At 48.7% G+C, this 5,732-nt stretch overlaps 1 protein-coding gene across 4 annotated transcripts in view; it reads right to left on the bottom strand.

Annotated features, from left to right (window-relative positions):
• Window positions 1–3,330, bottom strand: part of ST5 (suppression of tumorigenicity 5) — a 114,759-nt gene extending 111,429 nt beyond the window's left edge. The window contains exon 1 of one of the 4 annotated variants that reach the window (XM_008054569.2): window positions 3,238–3,330. The gene's annotated coding sequence lies outside the window, so the exon portion shown is untranslated. Of the gene's footprint in view, window positions 1–2,513; window positions 2,938–3,237 lie in introns of those variants that run through there. The other 3 variants (XM_008054572.2, XM_008054570.2, XM_021710647.1) reach the window with 3 other exon arrangements.
• Between the last annotated feature and the right edge of the window lie 2,402 nt (window positions 3,331–5,732).

Genomic DNA, 5,732 nt, shown 5'->3' with positions numbered 1-5,732 from the left:
AGGACAGACCTGGGAATTCCTTGCCTAAAGTTTCCCCTCCCCTGCTATTCTGTTCCTTGGCACAGTCCCACAGCATATCAAATATCTGCCCTTGGAATTCCCACTTCCTTGTTTCCTCCTAAGCTGTAGCCTCATGAGTTCCTGAAAGAGCTGCCCAGCCCCCGAGGAGACTTTCAGAGCAATAACAATTCCTACAAATTAGAACCCTGCCTTCCAAAACCAGGACAGAGGAGAAAAGCACCTCTGAAAAGTTTCCCCAGCAGAACCCAGCAGCATGAGGGAACCAGGTCTGGCACTCAGTAGCTTCTTTTCCAGCTACTAAAATGTATGGCACCATAACAACCAGACAGCTGTGGGACACCAGAAAAGCAATGGGGTTCTTGGAATCCCTCTCCTGAGTCAGGCAAACTAAGGAAAGCATCATCTCTGCAAGACCATTTATGAGGCTCAAAGTCTACAGTGAACATCACTCAAATTCAACTTCCTAGCCCAAAGAAAGCACTGTTTCCCTTAAACATGTTAGAGAAGTTTCCTAAGGTTTTTCTCATTTTTATTTATAAATAAATATAAGAGGCACTTTATAAATGAGAGAACTTTAACAGAGAGGCAAAGCGACTTTCCAGAGAGTTGGGCCATTCCTCAAGCTTCAATTTATAACATGTTACATTATGTAAGAGGTGACTTGTTTAAAACTATTTTCATAGAAAGTATCTCATTTGCTCCTCCCAAAAGTCCTGTGAAGTTGCTACTTTCCTTATCTCTATCTCACAGCTAATAATCTGAAGCTCATAATAGTTAAGGGACTTGTCCATGGCCACCCTGCTAGTGAGTAGCAGAATCTGGCCATGAACTCAAGTCCACCAGCCCCCAATCCATTGTTCTTTCTGCTACACCAAAAGAAAGAATACCACCTCCTTGAAACTGGGTCTCTGCTGCCCTTTTCACTCGTGTGGGGATGGTAGAAACACAGGAGCCCCAGCCACACCCACATGAGTAAAGGAGACCTGAGATTCTGGATTTGCATTGCCCGCCAGCTCTGAGAGAGCTCCTCCTCACATCCTCCATCTTTTACCACAACCAACAGCACTATGCCACATACCTCCAGGAAAACAGGTTTCAACCAAGCAGAGGATTCCTGGAGTGCAGTAAAAGGAGGAATAACTTTAGAAATGGCCCATCTGAGGTCCAGGGTCATTGAGTTCACCCCTGAGACCCTCCGGCCACAACAGTGATGTATACATGTACACATCCAGGGAGCCAGAACTGGGGACATGGCCAGTGCTTGCATTGGCAAGCTGACCCGAAGTTCATCAGAATGCCCCTTTATTGTTTGCTAGAATACAAAAGACATTCTGTTCAGAAAGTTCAAGAAGAAAAACCGAAGGGCCAGGACAGCTGCTGTTTCTTCATCCTACTGAGAAACCAAAGGCATTCACAAAGTTCCCTGAGGCCAAGAAGTAAATTTAAGATACACATGGCTCAAAGAGAAGCACATCTCTTCTTGATGGGTCTCCCCCACGGGGAGTGTCTGCTACATTCATCCTCTAATGATATTACTGACAGCCTAGCTACCCTATCACCTATAAAACTGCCTTTCTGGGAGGGTCTCCCTTCCCAGGCCAACCTGAGCTTACCACACAGCACTCTTCCTGGTCAGAACAAGTTCTATCAAAACTTAAGACAACCAAAGAAGAAACGCGCAGTATGGACACTGCCTGCCCTGAGATTTGGCTAAAACATTAAGCAAAGAAATCCACCCGGCACAACCACAGCGCCTCATGTCCCTGGCTCCTAGCAGCTGCCGCTGAGAATTCACTCTCAGACATCTGGATAAGAAACTTCACTGCAGGCCCCCATCCCAAGCCAGCCCCTCCCCCACCTCTTAGGAAAGCCTGGGACCGACCTTATTAATGAGGGAGGACCCAGCTACCTAGAAGAGAGGGAGTGCAAAATCCCAGTTCAGACATCCCTATGACAGTCCCTCCGTCCTAATAAATGCTCCGAAGGGATTTGGAACGCATGGCAGACTCCTCACTGAGCTTAATAAGTTTTTTTCTTTTCATTACAGGTCAGACATAGCAGCACCAAGAGACAAAACAGTGTTGGCTGGGAAGAACCAAGCCACTCAAAAGACACCGGAGTTTCCCTGTAAGAATTGCAAACACGGCTGGAGCGATGTTAACTTGTTTTGTTTTGTTTTTCGTATAAAAGATTCTTCCTGTAAAAGTACCCTGTGGATTTGTACTAAATAAAAGTAAAAAACGATGCTTTTTAGAGTGTAGCCTAAACACCTCCGATTCAAAAAGAGTGAGACCAGCTAGATCTGCAAAGTCAAGAAAGCTGGCTGTTTCCCACCTCCTCGAGCTAATCGAATCCAACTGTTGGAGCATGACATCATTCCTGAGCCCCAAACCCCGATCCGAGAGTACAGACACTCGCCGGCCTCCCAGAACACGGCCCCGGACGAGGGCCCGGCAAGGAGGAGACGCGGTCCCAGCCCGAGCTGCCCTCACCTGGAAGTCCCGGTGCCTTCCTGCCCACTCCATTCTCGGCAGCGTCCGGCTCACACCACAGTCGGTGAGGGTGCCCGGGGCCCCCAGATCCACTCGCTCAAGCTCCGATACCTGCTGCGAGCTTCCCACAGCTCCTTCCCCTGACCTTTCGTGGCGCGCCTTCCAGCCAAGTGAGCAGAGCACTGCTGGCCGGCCGGGCCGGTTGTCATGGAGACCCTGTCCTCGCCAGGCGTGCGCACAGCGCTGGCGCGCTCTTAGTCCCGCGCGCGCCCTGGAGCGCGCTCACTCTCACTGTCTCCCAGTGTCTCTCGCTCAGTTCTGGGAGGCTTCCATGAACAACAGCACTCTTTTGATCAGCACGATTTGTGCACGCATTCCACTCCTCCTACCTCCCTCTCCAGTCCGTCAGGGGCTCTGAACTGCTCCTGGGAACTTGCTTGAACAGCTCAGAGGGGAGAAGGGAGAAGACAGTGAGTGGACTTGTTTTCCTCCCCTCCAGTGTCTCCTTTTTTTTATAACTTGGAAGAATCCCCGCCAGGGGGGAGGGAGCTAGCTGGAGCGCCTAGAGGGGAAGCAAACCCTTCCTCTGGGTCCCGAGCATGGGTAGGAGGGACCCTGACGCACTGCCTTGACTTGTTTGTGCACTTGGGATTTTCCGGGCAGCAGTTGGGGCGGAAACGCACTCACAACCCAGGAGCTCGCCTGGACTGGCCTCTCTGCTTACCTTGCCGCCTGTCCAGGTCGTGAGGATGGCTCTAACCAGCGCAGGGACTCATGGTACTAAGTGCTGGCGCCTAAGCAGTCTCTCATCTTCCTGCAATGGAGAGGAAAGACACTAGGTCAGGACCAGTAAGAGTCCGAGGCAAGTCCAGAGTCACAGCCCAGGCAACAAAGGAGATGCAAACACAGTCTTTCTCTGCCCTGCACACAGCCTGCTGCGAAAGTCCAGGCATCATGTGAGCTGTTGTCACTCTCAATGATATCGCTCCTGTCCAAAAATTAGCACAGTGCCTGGGACACAGCAGGCCCTGTAAGTTTAATCCCCAGTGTGCATTTCTGCTTTATACAATTCTTTTTACATGTATGATTTTGTTTGCTCCTCATCACCTTTTGAAATACGTTGGACAAATATTTTAGGACTATTTTATAGATGAGAAAACTGAGCCTCAAAAGATTGATCCGCACTAACACAGGTAGGCAGTCAAAGAACTAAGAGAAGAGACCATCAAGTGCTCCCTAGTCCAGTGCACTTTACAATAAAGTACATTGCCACCTAGTGTCCCAAGTGTCTCAAAAACTGGCGACTTTCTGATAGACAGGAGATACAAGATTGAGTTCCCAGAGGAAGGTGGAGAATCTTTATGAGTCATGTGTGGTGGGTCTGACTACCATCCTTTCAGCCTAAAGACTTTATGATAGCATCTGTGAGATGTTGAATGTCCTGATGCATAGATTGGAGGAACAAGTCCTACCTTATAGCTATATAACCTTACATTTCTCCAAAATACTCCCACAAATCTTGGTTCCTCTGTTCGACATGACAAACCTGAAAGTTAGGTATTATTAGACTAATTTAACAGATTTTTTGAAATCTAAAACAGAGGTAAAATTACTTGCCCCAGGTCACAGAACCAGGAAATAACAGACCTAGAAACAGTATGTAAGCCTTTCAACTCTCTTGAGTACATAAAGCAGAGGCAGTTGCCAAGAGCACCAGGCAGAGCAGAGGTCAGAAGACATTGGCAGTGCATGACTCCACCACTAACTGGCCACGTGCCATCGGGCAAGTTACTTGACCCCCCATTTTCCACCTACAGTGGCAGGGCTAGGAAGAGCATCAGAAGATATGCTGTATGTGAAAGTACTCTCAAGTCAGGCACTGAACTTGGAAATTCACTCATCTCAACAGTTCCTCACCCAAAACAAACAAACCCAAAACACCAGGGCAGTGGATATCCCCCCATAAGATAAGGACAAGGAGGCTCAAGGAGGACATTTTCCAATGTTACTCCCCAAAACAGTGCTAAAGAGGTACTGATGGAACCTTTGATGCAGCGATCCCTTGCAGAATCTTTGTGTTTTGGGTTAACCTCCGGCATAGTGCAAATTTCTCAAAACAAGATTTTGATTGACGTTGAGTTTAAAAGGTAAATATTTACCAGAAGCTAAGGGAGGAGAAGTGTTACAAAATCCAACAGGAAATGACAAGATGGCACAAATCCTAAGAGGTGGGCACAGCTGCTTTAGTGAAGCAACAGGAGCTTCAAAGGGGGCATAGCCAATCACCCACTGTAAATGCCCAACTGTACCCATGCCCCTGCTCAGGAACCCCTCCTAGGTCCTAGTGTCCCAAGTCTACAAAGAAAGACAAGATAGAAGGACAAATGCAGCACCATCAAGTCACCAAACTTCTCCCTCTTCGTGCCCAACAAGCATTCATCTGCTCTTCTCCTGATCCCCAAAACGCACATTCTAGCCACCCAAGTCTCCATTCTGAGAAAGAGGTGACCCCACCTATTTCTACAATCTGAACATATTTCTAGTATAATAGTAGCATCAACTCACATTTATTGAGCACCTATCATAAACCAGGCATTCTTTTAAACAGTGTGAGAGGTTAGAGGTCAGGGCTGAGATCTCAAGCAGAAACAAGTCACAAGCCAGGCTCGGTGCCTCAGCCTGTAATCCCGCACCTTTGGGAGGCTGAGGTGAGTGGATTGCCTGACCCCGCGGGTTCGAGACCCGCCTGGGCAGCGAGACCTCATCTCTACAATAAATCAAAAAATCAGCCGGCCGTGGTAGTGCATGCCTGTAATTCTGGCTACTTGGAAGGCCGAGGCGGAAGGATCGTCGGAGCCCAGCAGGTCGAGGCTGCGGTGGCCGGGAGCAGCCACTGCACTCCAGTCTGGGCGACAGAGTGAGACTCCAACTCAAAAAAAAAAAAAGAAAGAAAAGAAACAAGTCACAAAAGTAATCCAAAGTTGAAAGCCCTCATGACTAGACACAGAATGCAGGCCATGCTCCCCCTAGTGGCGTGAAGGACTCATAGAGGTTCTTAGGGCCTTGTCCTGGGGGAAGGGACAAAGGAAGACCCCCTTCAGTGGGAAAACTGGAATCCCTGCTCTGGTAATGCCACTGAGCTCTTTAAACCGGGCAGAGCCAGAAGACAGCTGAATCCCACCATCTCCGTAAGGCTGGAATGAGCTCAATTCTAATTGA

The sequence above is a fragment of the Carlito syrichta genome, unplaced genomic scaffold, assembly GCF_000164805.1.
Source record: "Carlito syrichta isolate Samal-C Ts95f unplaced genomic scaffold, Tarsius_syrichta-2.0.1 Scaffold296499, whole genome shotgun sequence".
Classification (NCBI taxonomy): Eukaryota; Metazoa; Chordata; class Mammalia; order Primates; family Tarsiidae; genus Carlito; species Carlito syrichta.
This window is presented reverse-complemented; position numbering and strand designations above follow the sequence as displayed.